The sequence below is a fragment of the Taeniopygia guttata genome, chromosome 29 (assembly GCF_048771995.1).
Source record: "Taeniopygia guttata chromosome 29, bTaeGut7.mat, whole genome shotgun sequence".
Taxonomy (NCBI): Eukaryota; Metazoa; Chordata; class Aves; order Passeriformes; family Estrildidae; genus Taeniopygia; species Taeniopygia guttata.
This window is the reverse complement of record NC_133054.1, coordinates 1409742-1427817: the sequence shown is the minus strand read 5'-3', so window position 1 is coordinate 1427817 and position 18076 is coordinate 1409742.

Genomic DNA, 18076 nt, shown 5'->3' with positions numbered 1-18076 from the left:
GCCGCTCTCTCCAGCTGGCAGAGGACAGGAGCAGAGTGGCCGAGCATCTGTGCCGGGCCCTGCCCTACCTGCAGAGCCCACAGGAGCCCCTGCGAGAGGCGGCCCTCAGGTTCATGGGTGAGCCACGAGCCGGGCCAGGAGGGCGTGTGGCCCCAGGGCTGGCAGCGCCGCTGGCAGGGAGCTGTGCCGCCGGGCCTGACAGGCTCTGTGTTCCCAGGGATGGCCGGGCGCTACCTGAAGGGACAGCCAGCCGAGCTTCACCTTCTCACTCAGGGTGAGTGAGGGCAGCGGGCTGTCAGCGGGGGCTGGCCGGGAGAGCTGCAATGCCGGCCAGGGAGCTGCAATCCCTGTCCCGGCTGCGGTCAGCTTCGCTCCTTGTGTGGACGAGGGCTGGTGTGGGCAGGGCACAGAGAGATTTCAGGGACGCCACTGGGGGGATTCGTGACCAGCGCCTTGCGGCTGATCCTGTTGGGTCCTCATCTCTGTTAGGCATGGCAGGAGCTGGGAGAGATGGCCTTAGCAGAAGAATCGCTGGGTGGCCCTCTGGGCTCTGACTGTGGTAGTTTATCTGTCTTCCAGCCCTTGAAGCCATGAGCGAAGATGACAGCCCATCCTCCACTAACCTGGAACTTCAGGCAATTTTTGGACAGAGATGTGCAGAACTAAGGTCATCTGCTGGATTCAGAGAACCACGATCCCAAGAAGAGTACCAGGAGACAGTGAAGAGAGCACCAGGCTCACCTGTTGCTGGCCACAGCTGTGTCTGCTTCAAGTTCCCATAGCTGCTGCCTTCGCCCTCCCTGTTAACAGCTCCCTCCCCATTCCCTGCTGTCAGCTCCTTCCCTCCAGCCCTCAGACCCTGCCCATCCCCTTTTTTTTTTCCCCATCTCATCCCTTCCCTTTCCCTTCCATTAATAAAGAGTTTGGTTTCTCCCCCTTACCTGCATCTCTGTGGAGCTGAAGCGGCGCAAATCCCGGGCCCTGGGACACACAGGCCCCTGCTGCTGTTCTCTTCCACGCCGTGTTCTGTGCACACACACAGAGGAACGAGGGCAGATCAGGCTGGAGAGGTGCCTGTGCTGAAGGTGCAGTTCCACAACTCTGTGGAGTTGCAGATCTTGCTGTGCAGCCTGGAGGCCCTGGAATTTGGAAGAGCCAAGTTGAGTATGCTCTGAAGGCAGCTGTGAGGGATTCCATGGCAAGCTTCTACGGAGGGCAAAGGAGCTTGGAATGCTGGAAGTTTTCACGAATAGCTTCCTGAAGGCTCAGCAGTGCTCCATCCCTGCACAGGATCAGGGAGAGGGCAGAACCAGCCACCATCCAGGCTTAGCAGGGAGCTTTGGGTGTGCCTGAGGGCAAAGGAAGCAGCAGCGCGGTGCCCAAGACTGGGACACACGACCCTGCCAGTGCCCGGAGCGCTGTCAGGCAGTGCCGGGATCCCGGCTGTGGTTCTGATCCCCACAAGTGAGGAATGGCCGCCCCAGGCTCAGAGCCAGTCAGAAAGCCAAGCAAGTGAGAGCAGAGGGAGGGCACCCTTCCAGTCTCTCTTGGGCATGGCCGCAAAACAGCCCCTGCTGCTTCTTCCTCCGCCTGTGTTTGGGCTGTGCTGGTGGCAGAGGCAGCCAGGCTGTGCTCTGCCTTCCAGAGCCTGTTGGGAGCGGGCATGAAAAGCGCTGTGTGCACAGCGGAGAGGCCTGGAAGGTGCTGGCAAGAGCGTCCTGCGGGAGCAGGGCTCTGGGCTCTGGCTGGGAACAGCCTGGTCTTGGTGCCGTGAGCGCAGGCAGGAGTTGAGGCAGGTGAAGAGGCACTGAGCAGCTTGTGTTTGTAGAGGGCCTGGGGCTGCACGTCTGAGCCTCCACCTGGAAAGGCACTTGGGGGAATAGCAGCTGGAGCTGGAGTGCCTGTCCTGAAAGGACATGAAGTCCTTCAGCCTTGCCAGCGTTTCTTAAGGGTGTGTTGGTGTTGAGCAGAAAAGCCGCACATTTGGGGAAATGCCTTTGGAGGACAGGGGCTTGCTTCTCAAGGAAAGTGCTTCCCAGGGAGCTCCCAGTGAGGCAGGTGCAAGTGTCCCCCTTTGGCTCTCTGTGCTCCTTTCAGTCCTTGAGGCCCACTGCACTTGGCAGAGGGACAGGGGAAGGGAGAAGGCTGTGAAGAGCAGGTTTGGCATCCACCTGGACCTGCAGAGACCAACACAAGCACCTGCAGCAGCGTGTGTTACCCCCCCTTTGGACAGAGGGGTGAGCAGAACCATCTCTGTCCATCTGTGAGCCCCACAGCTCTCTGTGGGAGCTGTGAATTAAAAGGCCTTTACACACTCACTTTTCACATCTTCCCTGTCTGCTGTGTTTCAGCTCTTGGCTACATGCATTTGCCTCCTGCTTGCTGGGAGCTGCTGTGGCCCAGGGCCAGCACAGACTGGGCTGGGTGGGCCAGGCAGTGTGGTGGAGAGTCTTGGCTGATCTTGGTGTGTGCCTGGCCTCAGAAAAGGCTTGGAAGATTTGCCTGCCGAGGTGTCCTGCTCCTTGGCTCTCCCTGTGCATCTTGGAGAGCACAAGGGAGGCATTTCTGGCAGCTGGGCATCAGCAGGCCTTCAAATGGGGGCGTGTTGTGGAGCGAGCCCAGCTGAGATACCCTGAGAGGAGCCCAGGGCTCCTTGCTCCTCTCTGCTGGCCCGTGAGCGTCTGTCTGCTCTCGGGATGGCCCTGGCTGTGTCACGGGTGCTGCGTGGGCACGAGACAGCCGCTCCTGTCCCGCTGGGTCCCAGCAGTGCCTGGCAGCCGTCCTGCATCCACGTCAGGATGCTGGCCAAGAGAGGCCCTGGAAGCTGAGGCAGCTGATTTTAAGCTTTTGCAGGTGCCCACAGGTCAAGGCCAACAGTGTTCCCTCAGGATACAGCATTCCTGAGGGGCTTCCCCAGAGCTGCCTGCTGCCACCCACTCCTTGTGGCACCAGTTGCTTTCCTGTGGAAGGTTCTACCTTTCCCAAGAGCACAGAGGGAGCTGGAGAAAGACCTGGCCAGGCTGCTCTTGATCCTTTACCAGCAGCCCTGGGTGAGCAGAGTAGTCCCAGCTGAGCACAGATGTGCCAATGGAAGAGCCATGCCAATGGAAGTCTCAGTGGGAAGGATGATCCAGGATCCATAGGCCTGGCAGCCTGAGCTTGCTGCCGGGGAAGGCCTTGGAGCAGGTAAGTGTCCATTTTCCCACCATGAGTGCTCTCATTAGCAGGACCTGCGGGCTCTGGATCAGACCCTGGTGGGGAGGGTCGAGTTAGGAGGGAGATAAGGGCCAGTTTCTTTCCAGCCTGTGGAAGACGGGAAAAGCCTGTGTTGTTAGGAATGACATCGACAGCTAGGGATATGGCACATTTTGACAGAGAATTTGAAATCAGCTAATATAAACCTAGCATCTTTTCTGGGGCTCTCCAATAGTCCCACTCAGCATAGTATCCCCATACAATTAACGTCCTGTCCCCTTGGCTGATACCTTGTTAAATTCAGCCTCCTGCGATAATATTTTGTCTTGTAATTATGATCCTAGAGCATGCAAAAGAAATATCAAGATTAATATATTCGATTACCTTACCTTCATCCTTTAGAGCATTGAGTTAACCCCAGCCACTGAATAATTGCACCTGCAGAATACGTTTTATTGGGAGAAACAAGAGCAGGAGGACTCTGCAGCCAGTAGAGATCAAGACTGGTTGCCTCTGCAAAGCCATTTCAAGCCTCTTGGCTTGAGACTATGTCATTAGCTTCTGTCAGTGATTAATTTGAGAAGTATATATTCAGGAATGGACTATTTAGTGTACAAAGCTTAGTGCATAATCTATTTACTTACCACTGCCAGCACATCGCACAGTAGCATTGCAGCTAATATTGAACAAAACCCTGAGCAATGCAGTATCACCTTTTGATTTCTTCACATACCATTTATTTTTCTTACCAGGGATAAGTCCTGCAGACATTGGTCTCTCAGCAAACCCATGCTGGTAATTTTCCCTGCTTTGCCAGGCCTTGGTCCTCAGCTCACTGGTGATGCTCAGTTAAGACATGGTTTAAGCACCATCCAGTCAGGACCACTGAGGAGCAGGACAGTGATGGCAGCTGAGGTAGAAAGGAACAGGGCTGGAGGCCACAAGTCTGCGACAGAAAGGTGAATGTTGAGGGCCAAAATTGTTCAGTGAGATGCAGATCCAGAGAGAACTGGAGTGGATAGACTGAAACTTTCTGGGTTGCTGTTAGGCTGTCAGAATGTAAATGTAGCTCATGTTTGTACCAGCCAGTTGTATTTGCAGCTCAGGTGCATGAGCTCTGCAACAGAAAGTGGATGCATTGTCCATATTTAGTAAGATCTTGCATTTTTTTGTTGGGGGGTGGGGTAAGGAGGGCAGATAAAAATGCTTGAGGAGCCCGGGGTGTGTGAATTCAGAAGCTGCTTACATTGAACTGAAAATGCCTCGTTTGGTACAGGCACAGTTGATATGCCTGGGCCAGAGGGCGTATCAGCTTCTGGGGAAGAGGAATGATAAATGCCCTGGGGACCTCTCATCCCTCCTTACTGCCAGACTGAAGGGACAGGGAGACCATCCTTCTTTATTTCCTTCCATCCCAACTGTGTCTGCTGCCTACACACCCTGAGCCATCTTCAAGGGTCTTGGGGCACCATCCAGCTCAGCTTTTCACAGTTTCTGCGGCAGCAAACCTGCTGCCTTGTCATCTATCAAGGGTACCTGCTCTGGGCAGCTATCTGCTTTACCTGGGCTTAAAGCCATCTTGATGGATTTTTTTCCATCTCGATGGAAATTCTTCCATGTTGAGAAGGAAAACCATCTCTTTCCAGTGTCTGTGCCAAAGTCAAAACAAGGAGAATGCAAGGCGTCCGCAGCAGTCGATGTGCTGAGGTGCTCTTCTGGGATTTTCATGTGGGTGTAAACCTGGTGTGAAGGTGGCTCAGTGTGGACGCAGGGTGCAGCCAGGGCTGGGTAATCGGCTCCCCCTCTGATTCCAAGTGCCCCCGTGTCCGTGATGAGTGGCCCAGGGCAGGAGCCCACCCCGCCTACCCCAATTCCAGCCGGGGAGTGACTGCGGGGTGCGGCTGGCCAGGTCCCCGCTGCGCTCTGCCGCCGTGGGACACGGGGCGCGCCCCGGCGATGTCGGAGCTGTGGCAGGGTGGAATCGGTGCCGTGGGCTGCGGCAGGAGCTGCCTGCGCGGCCCCCAAAAGCGGGTTCTGGCAGCAGCGGAGCCGTGAGAGGCGGTGTTGGACCGCGCTGCGGCGGCCGCACGGGCAGCGCCGGGCCCGGTGGGCTCCGGAGCGTCTCCGCTGCATTCTGGGCAGTTCCAGCCTTGCTATTTCGCAGCAGGCATTCGTTGCAACAAAATCTCCTTTCCCCCTTTCTCCTTTTTTCTTTTTCTTTTTAATTTTCTGCCCTTTTTCTTTTTTCTTTTCTATTCTTCTTTCCCATTTCTCCTTTTCTTTTGAGGTGTTTCCCAGACCTTCCCAGCAGTGTTTGTGACCTCTTTCCCAGACTTTCCAGCAGTTTATGAAGCATCCCACCGCTGGAAGGGTGACTCTTTGCCAATTGAGCATCCCTGCAATCACAGGTGGGCAGCTGATGCAGCCAAGAGCTCCGTGATGCCTCACCACACCCGTCGTGTTCCTGAGAGGACTCCCAGCCAAAGCTCAGCATCACGGCCACCTCTGCCACGTGCTCCCTGAGGTGACTCCTCTGGATATCCAGCCCTGGAGGAGAGGTTACACCTCAGGTTTTGCCTGGCTTGAAGAGAATAAAAAGCCCCATTGGTGACAGAAACATCAACAGGTAAAAATGTGCCAGTTTTTTTTGCTTTGCTCAGTTTCCCTTTCCCTACACTGCTTTGTTTTATCGCATTTTTCATGGTTGCAAATTATCTTCTTTTCTTTCCCAAATTTCAAAACTTTCTCTAGATGCAAACTAGGGAGTGAGTGTGGAAGTGAGCTGCCTTCACCTTTATCTGCTGCTTTTGGACAGATGAATCCACACTACAGCAGAGCACTTGCAGATTACTCTCCTTCTTCTGTGAAAGTTTGCCTATCAGTGTAAGCGGCATCTGGAGATGGGAAAACTGAACTTCAGGTACTCCACCTTTCTTTCACCAGGTCAACAAGGAGATTGATTTTTCTTCTGCTATGCTAGCAAAGCCACAGGCTTGTTTTTGATTCCTACTCTTTATGACAAGGACGGGAGTTGGGAGTAGGGGGGAAGGAAGAAAACTTTGAGGGACCAGCTCTGCCCCTTGCAGTCACTGAAGGGATGCCTACCAAGGGCGGTGAAGGGAGAGGTCTTGCCAAGGCAGACAGTGCCATCATCTCTTTGTCTCACATAGAATCAGTGGGTCATTAATGTTTGAGCCAGCCTCTTATTTCACTGCAGTTGTCTGCATTGTCAAGGCTTTCCTCAATCCATCAAAAACCTGAAGGCCTTAACAGCCCCCAGCAATGGCTGGAACAGGAGTTATTCCTGATCTAAAGCAAACCGTGCTGATGGCCTCTCTTTCTGTGATATTTGCGACACTGAGCAAAGGGATTGACCAACAAGAGATGATTACTTTTCCTTTTGTGATCCCTTAGGTTAAAGTTTTGAGAAGACAAGGATTATCTCCAGTTTAGAATCCTGCTTTTGAGCTGATGGATTCATTGCAGGCTCTGCTCCCTTTGCACTCTCAGCTTCCTCCAAAAGAGGAGTAGATGTGTGAGAGCCAGAAAACCAACCATTGGCAGCCCTGTATTGTGTGAGATATTTTATTTACAAAGGTGGGGACATTTGTACCATCACCTTCCCTTGATGGCTCCCCAAGCCTTGCTCTGCCAATAGAGCTACATGCAGAGAGGCCATTAGGAAGACTAAGGTGAATGCCTTGTGAAGGCCAGGAGACTGTTCTGGAGAAAGTCCCTTCCAGCACTGAATTTTACAGTGGTCCAACGGGCTGGCAGGTGCAGTTTGTTTTACCTGGTTGCTTGGTTGCTTTGATCTTTAAAAAGTCTTGTAAATGCCTAAGAAGAAGAAAGTTGTTCACCTGTTCTGCATAGTGGGGGGAAAAAATCCACCCCAAATTGCACAATGGAGGGAATATCTGTCTCTCTGTGTCAGTGATGCTAAACTGGAGTTTCAGTGGGAGAGGGCTCAGCCCTGGACAGGTTTTCCAGGCTAATTGAAAGGAACATGGTGATATCTGAAATGCTACTTTCTCCATGTGCTTGTGGCTTTGTTTAGCATGGAGATCAACAGAAATGCATAGGTAGCATCTCTCTTTACACCTGAGCCTGTGAAGAGAGGGTGAGCTGCTTTAATGGCTCTCTATGTTTATTGAAATCTCTCTTTGTTGGGTATCCTGGGGTTTACACTGACTAGTACCTTTCCATAAGACATCTCTCAATCAACAGAGACAGCCAAGTTTACAGGGCAACATTTTTCCCCTGCTTGTCAGCATGTCAAGCAGCACCAAAACACACAATGTCCTCCTGAATCCCATAGCAAATAATTCATTTTTTAAAAACATCATCTACTGTCTGTAATGGTGTTGGAGATGGGTTAAGACAGCCACACTCCTGCTTCCTACCTATGGAGAGAGGAGAGCTTACAGCAGCTACCTGAGAGGCTATTTAGGAGGGAGACCCTTCTCGGCACTGTTCTGCAGATTGGGTTTTTTCCTTGCAGTTAACTGTAGATACACTTGAAAAGGAAAACAAACAGAAAAAAACCCAAACCAGTGGGCTATTAACAAGAGGGTTTAATGTTGACAATGGCACTTTGCAGCGGGAGTGTGATCTGCTTAATGTTCCAGAGCAGAGCAGCCCATCAATTCACATCCCTTTCCTTGGCAGAGGTGCCAACACTTCCCCCAGAAGTTAAAGCCATGTGTCTCATTTCTGAGAGAGGCTTATTCACAAAAAGGGAGGAAAAATTCATTGTCTGATCCACAGAAGGAAAAAACACACAAAGGGATAAATTATGAGAATTAAGATGGGCAGGCAGATTTCTGCAACTCGTGTATGTAAAAATCTGATCCTCGTAGACTTGAGCTGTGTCATTTTAGATGCATTTCTCTAACCCACGTAAATATTTCTGTCAAAAAATCAAATCTGGAAAAGAAAGAAATTTCATTCTTCATCAAAGCTCTACAGTGATCTCGTTATTAAAAACAGAGGAGAAAGATATATCAGGAAGGCAAACAGTTAAAGCCACATAGTTGTTTTCAATAATCCAGTGAGTCACTACATAGAAAAGCCTTTCATTTCTCCCTGTGGTTCAGACAAAACAGTTTATTAAGATTTTGGTGAATTATTAAAAAAAAAAAAAAAACCAAAAAAAAAAGAAAGAGGAAAATGGTACCTCTTTATTTTAAAAACTGTTGCAATAAAAATTCAGATTATTCAAATTTATCAAGTGCATTTTATAAGGCAGTAAGCACAGCAATTTTTTCCTCATACCACAAGATATTCCCTGGCTTTTCCATCTCACTCATAGTCCTATGTAAGGAGGCTGTTTACAAGGCATTGCTACAGCGAGAAAAAAATATTACAGAAATGAAAACTTGATCCAGCCAATGGCTGGATTTGTAATGAAAGACCTAAGTGGAAGGTAAACAGCAGCCTAATGTAATACTTTAAAGGCAATTCTTTAAAAGTGATGTATAGTAGATGCAAAGGGGATCTGTACTTCAGATCTTCACCCATGCAGAGGTGTGGAATAGAAGTTAATTGCATATGTAGCTATAATGCACACTGAGCAGCCAGAACAGACAAATACAAATATTTAAGATATTTCACTTTTTTTAAAATCACAAGGTTGTAAACTTGCATTTTGTTTTGGTTTCTTTTTCCCCAGGAAATTGGACAGGAGGCTGGCTGAAAGTGTACCAGTGCTCTACAGGGATTTCTTGTGCATTTTCAAGGAAGGATTTGCGGTGTTCTAGAATGTGCAAATATCGTTTGGGGCTTGTCTTGTTTTGTTTTTTATCTCATATGCTTGCCAAGGAAATCGAACTGTACAAACATAATTAATAACATTTAACCTTAAATTCTGAGTCTTCATTAAGTCTTAATTTAAAAACCTTAGGAGGGAAGCTTGCAACCATTCCTGTTCATAAGGTTGGATGGAACTTGGGGCAGGTTTTATGGCAGAAGAGGGAAAGCACTGAAATGGGGAAAGCTCAGCAAACTGTGCTGAAGCCAGTTAGTGGTCAAGTGGTCGTGTCATGGATAATGGGACAAGATCTGGATTCAAGGTGCCTCTTGTGTGGTCAAAGCAGACCATGGTGGACATGGCTCTGGGCAGCCTGATCTGGTGGCAGGTGTCCGTGTTTGTGGGCTTGGGGTCAGATGGGCTCTCAGGCCCCTTCCAGCACAAACCATTCTGTGGCTAGGAATTTAAGAAGGCTGTGGGAGAACTGGATGGCTTGTGGGCTGAAAAAACAGGAGCTTTCCCTTTGTGTGAGAGTTACTACAAATCAGAACGGGGTTTTTTTCAGAATTATTGTTTAAAGAGTAACAAAAATTCCCCTGAAGCACAAAGAAGAGTACTCTGGGAACCTGAAAGAAGCCACCCAATTAGATGATAGAAAAAATGTCTTATAAAGACAAAATTGCAGAAGCAGTCAATACAACACAAGCAAGTAATTGTATTTTATGTAACTAAAGGCTGGTCTCAAGAAACATTTTAGTGCATTACACCACCCCACAATGGGCCCAGTGCTGATGCTGGATTAACTGTCTCCGGTGAGTGGCTGAGCTCACGTCTCCCTGCCTACCTGGAGCTCGACTCTGCTCTGCCTCTGGGGTTATGATCTCATCTCTGAAGTGCTGCAAACACAGCTGAGCTCCACACTGCTCCCACTGTAGGTCCCACTTCTGGAAACGTGGAGCTGGGGATCTGGGCCACGCAGCACAGAATCTCTGCAGGAGATGGAGGAGGTGGGACACCCCCATGCCACTCTTTCTCCCCAAAGATGTTCACCACAGCTATCTTCAAGGGCCATGGACTTCCAAAGAGCTGCTCGCCTGGCTGTGCGTATATGGAGCCTGTATTTTTCCTTCTGCTTCTCCAGGTGGGAACTGAAAAGCTTGCACCTATAAAGAAGCACCCATCATTGTCCTGACATCAGTTTGAGGTGGGCTAGTAGGTATTTCCAAGGGTCTCAGCTGTTTGCAGGTGAGAAGTCATTTTTTTCTTGCACAAGCTTTCTTCTTGCATGGGCTTTTGGCTGCTTGTCACGTATGAGGCTGTGCTGGCAGGCAAGAGGAGACCCAACTGAATATTTCTGTCACACCAAGTGTTTGGATTTGTTTCAGGGTGGCTCACTCTGTGCAGAGATGCCTGCTTCCAGCTTTGTGCACTCTGGCACGTGTTGCCTAATGGACCAGGACTTCTCGCTCAGCCCAGCTGACAAGGAGCATCTCTGTCACCACAGCTGACACACGCCTGCTTTGTTAAATGACATAAGGTGCTGCAGTGCAAGGCACAAGTTCTCCCATGCTTTCAGCTAAACAATTTACTGCTGTGCTGCATATACCCTTTGGTCCAGCAAGGGAGGACCCAGAGCTGGTCAGTGTCCCAGTGGCCAGCTCTGTCCCCCCTGACACTGCAAGGAGCAGTGGAAACAAAATGACACGTTGACCTAATGCCCTACCTGTAGGGCATTCATACCTACCCTGCCTGACAGCTCCCAAACTGCCTGCTGAGGTTCAGCCCCATGAGGCATTTTCTGCTCTGCTACGTCCCAGCTTCTCCAGTCCTCCTGCCTCTGCACCATCCTGGGTGTAGGCAAAGCCAGGGCTTTGGAATGTGTGTTTCTGGCTGAAAACTGAGGTCTTTTCTGCACATCAAATGCTCATCAGCGACTGGGAACACAACCAAGGAGGTTGTGGAGGAGAGGAGGAAGCCACACTTGATCCCACAGAAACCACAAACCTAATTTCACACCGAAGGCAATTAGCCAGCACGCATTTGGTTAGGGTGGCTGTGCTACTTTGTAAAACGTGACCTTTTAATAAGCTGGAGTGGTGGATCTGAGTTTCAGCCAGTCCACACTGGCAAAAGAAAACCACCAGCAGTTAAATATCATCAGGAGAGGGAAGCAGTTGTGAAGTGGCCCTCAAAACCATCTCTGTGCACTTCCAAGTCCTGTTTTGCACGATGGGATCATGTCCCTGACTCCATGCCATCACACTCATCCTCCCTCCTGAAGCCAGCAGGATGCTGCAGCATCCTTGGCTGGGCAGTGCTGACTCAGGCACAGAGTCCTGTGCCTGCTCCCTGGCACTGCTGTCCCCCAGATATTTCACCACTAGATATAAAAATCCCCGAGTCAGGCGCTTGCGGCTGCGCTCACTGCAAGGAGAAGCAGTAAAAGGCTGATTTATGCTCTGAACCACAAAAGCCTTTTATTGCTGCTTTTTTACTTGAATGTAACTCTCTTGCCCTTAAATGTGTAATCCCTTTCTAACAGTCTTGTGGAAGTGGCAGGGCTCTCCACGGGTTAAAGGCAGTATTTTTCAAGAGGATCAAGTTGTCCACCAGGTCCCCGAAGCCCCTCTTGCCCTGGCACAGCCAGTCCTCCTGTCAGCAAGGGAGGAGAGCAGCAGTAAGCTATGTGCTGCCGGCATGGTCCACCACATACCCCCAGCCCTCAGCTTCCTGGGGTTGTTGGAGGGTTATTCCATCACTTGGAGTATTCCCGACAGTCTTGGGCACTGCTGCTCCTTCAGGGGAGAATAAAACCCCAAGCTGATCTAACAGCAACAGGGATTTAGGAATTTGGCTCCAGGCAGCATATGCATTTAAAGAATTATTTCTTAATTTTTATTAATTACTATTAGTCATTTATGGCCCCTTTAAATTCAACTTCTCAAGAAAAATATTGCTTTAGGGAAAAAAAAAAAAAAACAGTCATTAAATGAACACTTAGCAAAAGCTACAGCTGCACCATAAAAGAGAAATACTGGAGTAGGGGGGAGGAATATTTCAAATTGACTGGGAGATGAAAGTTGTTGAATGGATGGAAAGCCAGCCGAGATCCTAAGGAAAGGGTGATGCTGGAGAGGGGCAAAAGTACACAGTGTGGCATTGCTAGGTTCATTGTCAGGCCTGCTGTTAATTACGTGAACCCAGGGTCCTCAGGAAACAGGAAAGCTGGACAGGACAGAACGCACGTCAAACCAATATGATTAATGCAACGTTCTCTGTTTATTCGAGAGGAGATGGCAGCTTATATACACTTCTATACAGTTTACAGTTTACAAAGGCACATTCATTGGCAAGCGAACATTGTGTGTCTTTTTCTTAAGGTGACCTAAACCTCACACTATAAACCTATACTACTTCACACCCAGACAGCCCAGTGCTTCCCATCACACCTTAATACAATTTCTAACTGCACCACAAGCTCTTAATTTCTAACTGCGCCAGAGGCTGGAAAGCCTCACAAGGCCCAGATCTGAGGCCTAGGCTGGAGTAGTTCAAATCTCATTCCAAACATAAATCATGCCCTCTCTGTCTCAGAAATGCTGCAACAATTAGGTGCTTTATTAATGATTTGGAAGCAATAAGAATTAATTGCATCAGAAAATGATGGTACATTGGGAAGAGCTGAAAGCAGAGGTGAGAGCAGAAGAAAGAACAGCGAGAGAGGCAGGGAGGGCTGAGGGGTGTAAGAGGGATTTGATTTCATTCAGGCTCTGGGGGCTTTTCTACAGTTTCCCCTAGTAAAAGAGCACCAATAATGTCTGTGGACAAGGAAGGGGCCCAAAGAGGTCAGACAGGAGGGTTTGGTTTGAAGCAGGAACCATGGAGACCCTTCCTGTCCCACTCAAGAGAGGAACAGAGACTTGCCTGAGGTGTGAGGCAGGCAGAGTCCCTGCGCAACAAAACTGATCAGCGTGGAGGGGCAGCTGACTTCAGAAGATCCCAGACTGTATAGCAGGGCGTGTTTAAAAGAAAACACTAAACAGACAATACATTGTTCTGCCTGCTTTGCAGCCTAACTGAAGGAAGGGGGAAAACAAAGCCCAGATTAATGTAGAAATTGCATTTAATGATCATCTTGAGAAGCCATAGGACAAAATCAAGGGAGTGAGCTGCCCCAAGCTGTTAAGGAGGAAACCCTCTGCCCAACATTAAATCACATGGAGAAAACTCCTCTGGCAAGAGAATGTTTGGTGCTTAAAGACACCCAGCCCTCCAGCTACCCAAACACCACCACATTCAAAAGCGCACTTGCAACTTACTTGGTGGCACAGTTAAATTTATTTGCAACTCATCATTCTGGAGGTAGGCAAAGGTGACAAAGCCAAGGACGAAGCACTGTGTAAAATTTTACTTTTACTGAGCGGACCCTAAAGAAGCCCAAGCAGAGCTTTATTTTGTGGCTCCTCGGGCTGACAGTCTCCATTAACCATTGGTTAATACTGCAGCGTCAGAGCAAACCCAGAGTCGCAGCCCTGTGCTGTTAGAAAGTGTCCTTCATCCCAGCAAGGGACCTTGGGGTGAGAACATTTTGCATGAAGAGCCACTGGTGTAAGAGCTGAGCCTCTCAGCTCTGCATTGCAGTCAGTGTGTCGTGTGCCATCCCTCCCCTCCACGCCACAAATAATTCTACAATTTCTCAGCTGGGAGCCTTTGGAAGCCACATACTAATATGCTTATATGGGAAGAGAGACCAGACAAGGTTCAAATAAAGAGCTCATGTAATAAATAAACATGAGGTCAGTATGGGAACAGCAATAATTGCTTTTATGACAAGATTTGTGTAGCAAACATTCGTGATTAATGTACAGCCAGTGTCAGGTAAGGAGCCTTCACTATCATTGTTCTGTCTGCACCTTCCAATCTAGAAGGTACAGCAACTCCAGCCAGAGCAATTAGTCACTGTTTACTGAGAGGCAGATCGAGCAAAATTTTTCTAGTTCAATATTTGAGCGAGTTTCGCCTCAGAGCCTCTCGCTGGATCCATTTCTGCGCCAGGCAGGGATCACACTTCTTTCCTGGGGGTGGCAAGGAGGGATGATCAGCAGTGCTGCTAATCCGCTCAGCAAGGGCACGGGCTGGCTCCCAGCCTCTCCTGCTGGCCTCTCCCAGGTGGTGTTCTCAGGGAAAACCTAAGAAAGAGGCTGAAGACCCTGCATGTCAGGGCTCTGCTTCCTGGCTGCCTTTTCTTTCACCTGCCTCTGCCTGCCAGTTTCACGGCCCCTTGGCCACCGCTGATGCAGGCAGTGGGATGCAGCACCGAGGGCAACACCACCTCCTTCTTTACAGCCTCCTTTCTGCAAAGCTTGCCTAATAAGTTCCAGCTAAACTTCCAGCTCTTTGGCCAACGAGCAATAATCCCACTTGAAATACTATCTTGATTTGGGGATATTTTTCCTTTTTTTAAAGGCATGCAAGCCTCTGGCTTCCCTGGAAAGGAGGCAGTTTGGCTGGAGGGACTGGGGTTATTCCTCTGAGGGTAATTCCTATGGGAAAACCATTCCATTGTAGCTGGTTGGAGGCAAGGAACTTGCTGCTGCAGACTTCCACCTTAACTGCTTGGGGGTGCCAGGTAAAGCTGTTAGCATCACTGGGAAGTCACTCCAGGAAGTACTGCACAGAACAGCTGGACAGGCATAAGGAGAGTTCCTTCATGTTGGTGAGATCCAGAAGGGCTTGATCAGAGTAAGCAGGCCTCAAAACCTAGGGCATGCATTTTGGGGACATGAAGGGAAGAATTGAAGGTGTTTTTCTCTTGTGCACTCGCAGAATTCAGTTGTGACTGAGGATGCCAATCAGCTCCTCAAGAGTGATAAATGGCAGCTGCTGTCTCCCACCTGTGATGAGATGTTGAGATTTTCAGTCTCTGTCTTTCCAAGACAAGTCTTGATGAGACACTGTTCCCCAGGATCTGTTAGGGGGGATGTCTGTGTTGGCATTTCACCCTTGTGCTGGGGTGGCTGGTGGTGAGGGGGCGTACTGGGCTGATGCTTGCAGGACCCTGGCACTGCAGCTGTCCCCAGAGCATCCAGGAGGTGCCACCAGGCTGGCAGGGGACATCAGGATGGGGAGTGCATTGGTGGGAGATGCCATTACACCTCTGTGCCCCTCAGAGCTGCAGGCAGGCTGGAAAACGTGGCTCTCATCAGCTACTTCAGTGCCAAGTCCACCCAGCAGCACAGTGAAGAGTGATCTCCGAGGTGCTGCCGACCCGCCCTACTGCCCTGAAAACCTCTCTCCCTCCTTTGCAGCCCTTCCACCCTAAAGGTCCCCACCCGCCTGGGCTGGGCGCTGGGAAGCCCTGCACTCACCTTGGTGCTGAGAGCGCAGCTGGGGCGCTCTGGGCCATGTGCACCACGGCAAGGCTGGGTGAGCCCTCCGGAGCCGCCGGCGGTGCCTCGCCATGAAGAGGAAGAAGGGCAGAAGCACGCGCCAGGAGGACCTGAAGCGGACGCTCTTCCCAAAGCGCTTCCCCCTCCTGTCCCGGAGCCTGGAGCGTGCCCTCATGGACCTGCGGAGCGCGCAGTGAGGCCTTTGGATGGGATATGGAAGAGCATCGTGGTGCTGGGCCCCCAGGTTGATGTGGGAGAGCTCCCTTGGATGGAATGTCGGGGTGGGTGGCGGTGACGGCACTGGGCCATGGGGACACGAGTGTCCCAAACTGAGCAGGATGGGCCAGGCATCCCTATTTCCCCATTGTTCCTGAATTCCAGAGCCTGGGAGATTTGACTTTTGGCTTTTGCAAGCTGGAGTGAGGAGCCCTTCCCCTCAGGAATTCATCCCTCCTGCCATCCCTCCTGCACTGCTGAGGATCACCCTGGTTGTTTTTCAAGCAATATCCTTAATAATGAATTTTTTAAAAATATCCCCAGTCTCCTTTTTCATGCTGTGATCAGGGAGATCTCAGTCCTGGGAATTGGGGTTGCTCAGCTGTTCCCCATCTTTAGGGCCTTGTGCTGCCAGCTTCTCCTGGGAATGCTGCCATGCAGCAGGAGAATCTCCCTGGAGGTGCCTTGCCCTTGCCCTGCTCACTCTGTCCTCAAACCCAATTGATCCCCTTTGCAAGCCCTGTGGATTTGATGCTCCCAACTCCCTCCTTTTCCTCTTTTTTTTGTCCTGATGGCAAGTGAAAGGGACAGGAGGGGAATGGTGACTCTCAAAAGCTGCCAGACCTTCAGCTGCATGTCATAAACCCATTCCTTTCTCTATAATTCACACCATGCTGCTTTTCATTCCTCATCCTTTTTAGTGTGAGTAGTTACTCCATTTTCCCACTTTATTACAATTGTACCACACTTCTCCTTTCCCATATCCCAGGAAGCTGCTCACCCATTACATGGCTTTAAATGGAGTAATTGCAAGATTAGGTTCCTTTGGCCAGGCCATTAAAAAATGCCATTACAGAGGAACTGCAGGAGAGTGCCTGGAAAATCAAGCTTTGAGGGTGAAAGCTCTGCAGGCATATTTTTATTGCTATTGACCACCCCAGGGCCTCTGGGAGAAGGGAGCCAAGAGCATTTCTGGGGGTTTTGTCCTCTGAGGAAGGAGAGAAGGCAGGAGTGGCTCCATGTGGGGTGGGTGGGATCAGCTGGGATCTAGGTTGTTGTCTTCACTGAGAATTAAAAATAAACATTGTCAGCCCTGGGAGGCAGAGCTGGAGTGCTTGTCCAGCTCCTTGGGACAGCAGGGCCAGGGAGCTCCTGGGGAGCTGTGGAGCTGAGGAAGGGCCTGGAGCAGGAAAGGCTGAGGGAGCTGGGGCTGAGGAGATGCTGAGAGGGGCCCTCAGGCCTGGGTGACCCTGTTGTGATCCTGAGTGTCCCCGGGTGTCCCTGAGTGTCCCTGAGTGTCCCTGTCCGTCCCTGTGTGCAGGAGGGCAGAGCAGCCCCAGGCCCTGCTACAGGCCCAGCAATGGCCTCAGAGCCCCGGGCAGGGCTGAGCCCGGCAATTCCCTGCCCAGGAGGCAGAACTTCCCTGTGGGCACTGGAGCAGAGCCCAGAGAGGCTGTGGGTCCTCCCTGGCTGGGGATATTCCAGAGCCCTGTGCACACCCCGCTGTGCCCTGTGCTCGGGATGGCCCTGGGGTGGCACCAGCTGAGCCTCTGTGCTCCCTTAGCCCTGCCCCACTCCGGGATTCTGGGATTCATCCCCCCAACATGAGTTTTTTGGGTGACCCCCGGGTGAAGGTGCTCCCGAGCTCTCTCTGGGTTTCATTCAGCAGGAAATCATTTTGCCACATTCTCCAGTGGTGTCACCGAGGCCGTCACTTGCCGGGTCACAGATGGCTCGTGACTGTCCTTGCTCCCTCTCTGGGCTGGGGATGGAAAGTTCCTGGGTGAGCTGAAGGGAAGGATCCCTCTCTGTGCCATCAGCAGGTGCTGGCCGTGACCTCCCAGCACTTGGGCCTTGTCACCGTCACCCCTCTGCTTTATCCTGAGCCTCTCCTCAGGTGGAGCCCGGCTGTGGTGGCACCCCCAGAGCGGGGAGGGACATAAAGGACAGCAGAGCCACCTGTGAGCCAGGGCAGGGCTGATAAGGAGCTGGTTTGGGAGGAGTGACTTGGAATGCTGCATGTAAATGTGGGAGTGCAGAGTCCCAGCTAAGATGTGGGCGGGTGAGATAACAAAGGGTCAGGAGGGCTGATCCCGGGAATATTTCCTGAGAGCAGCTGTGTTCAAAGCTGGCTGCAATTCACTGCCTGCTTTTCCTTGACAGGGAGGTGACCTCCCTCTGCTGCCCGCTGAGGTTTGGGGTTGATATTTGGGTAGTATTTGTCAACAGACCAGACCAAACACCACCTTGATTTGTGTTCTAAGGCACCTGCTGTTTGTAACGGGGATTTTCATGAGAGAGGTAGCAAGGGGAGGGCATGTAATTTAATCTCCAGGCTGTAAAAATCCATTTCTGCTTGTACTTGTTGATAATGTAACTGTGACACAGCTATTACAAAATGACCCGAATGCACTTTCACAGAGTCACAGAGTTGTCATAATGAAGGTTGGTCTGTACCCACAGGTGCAGGATGCTGCTCACAGTTTGATGGAAAACTGGAACAACTGGGGTGTTTTTTCTCTTTTTT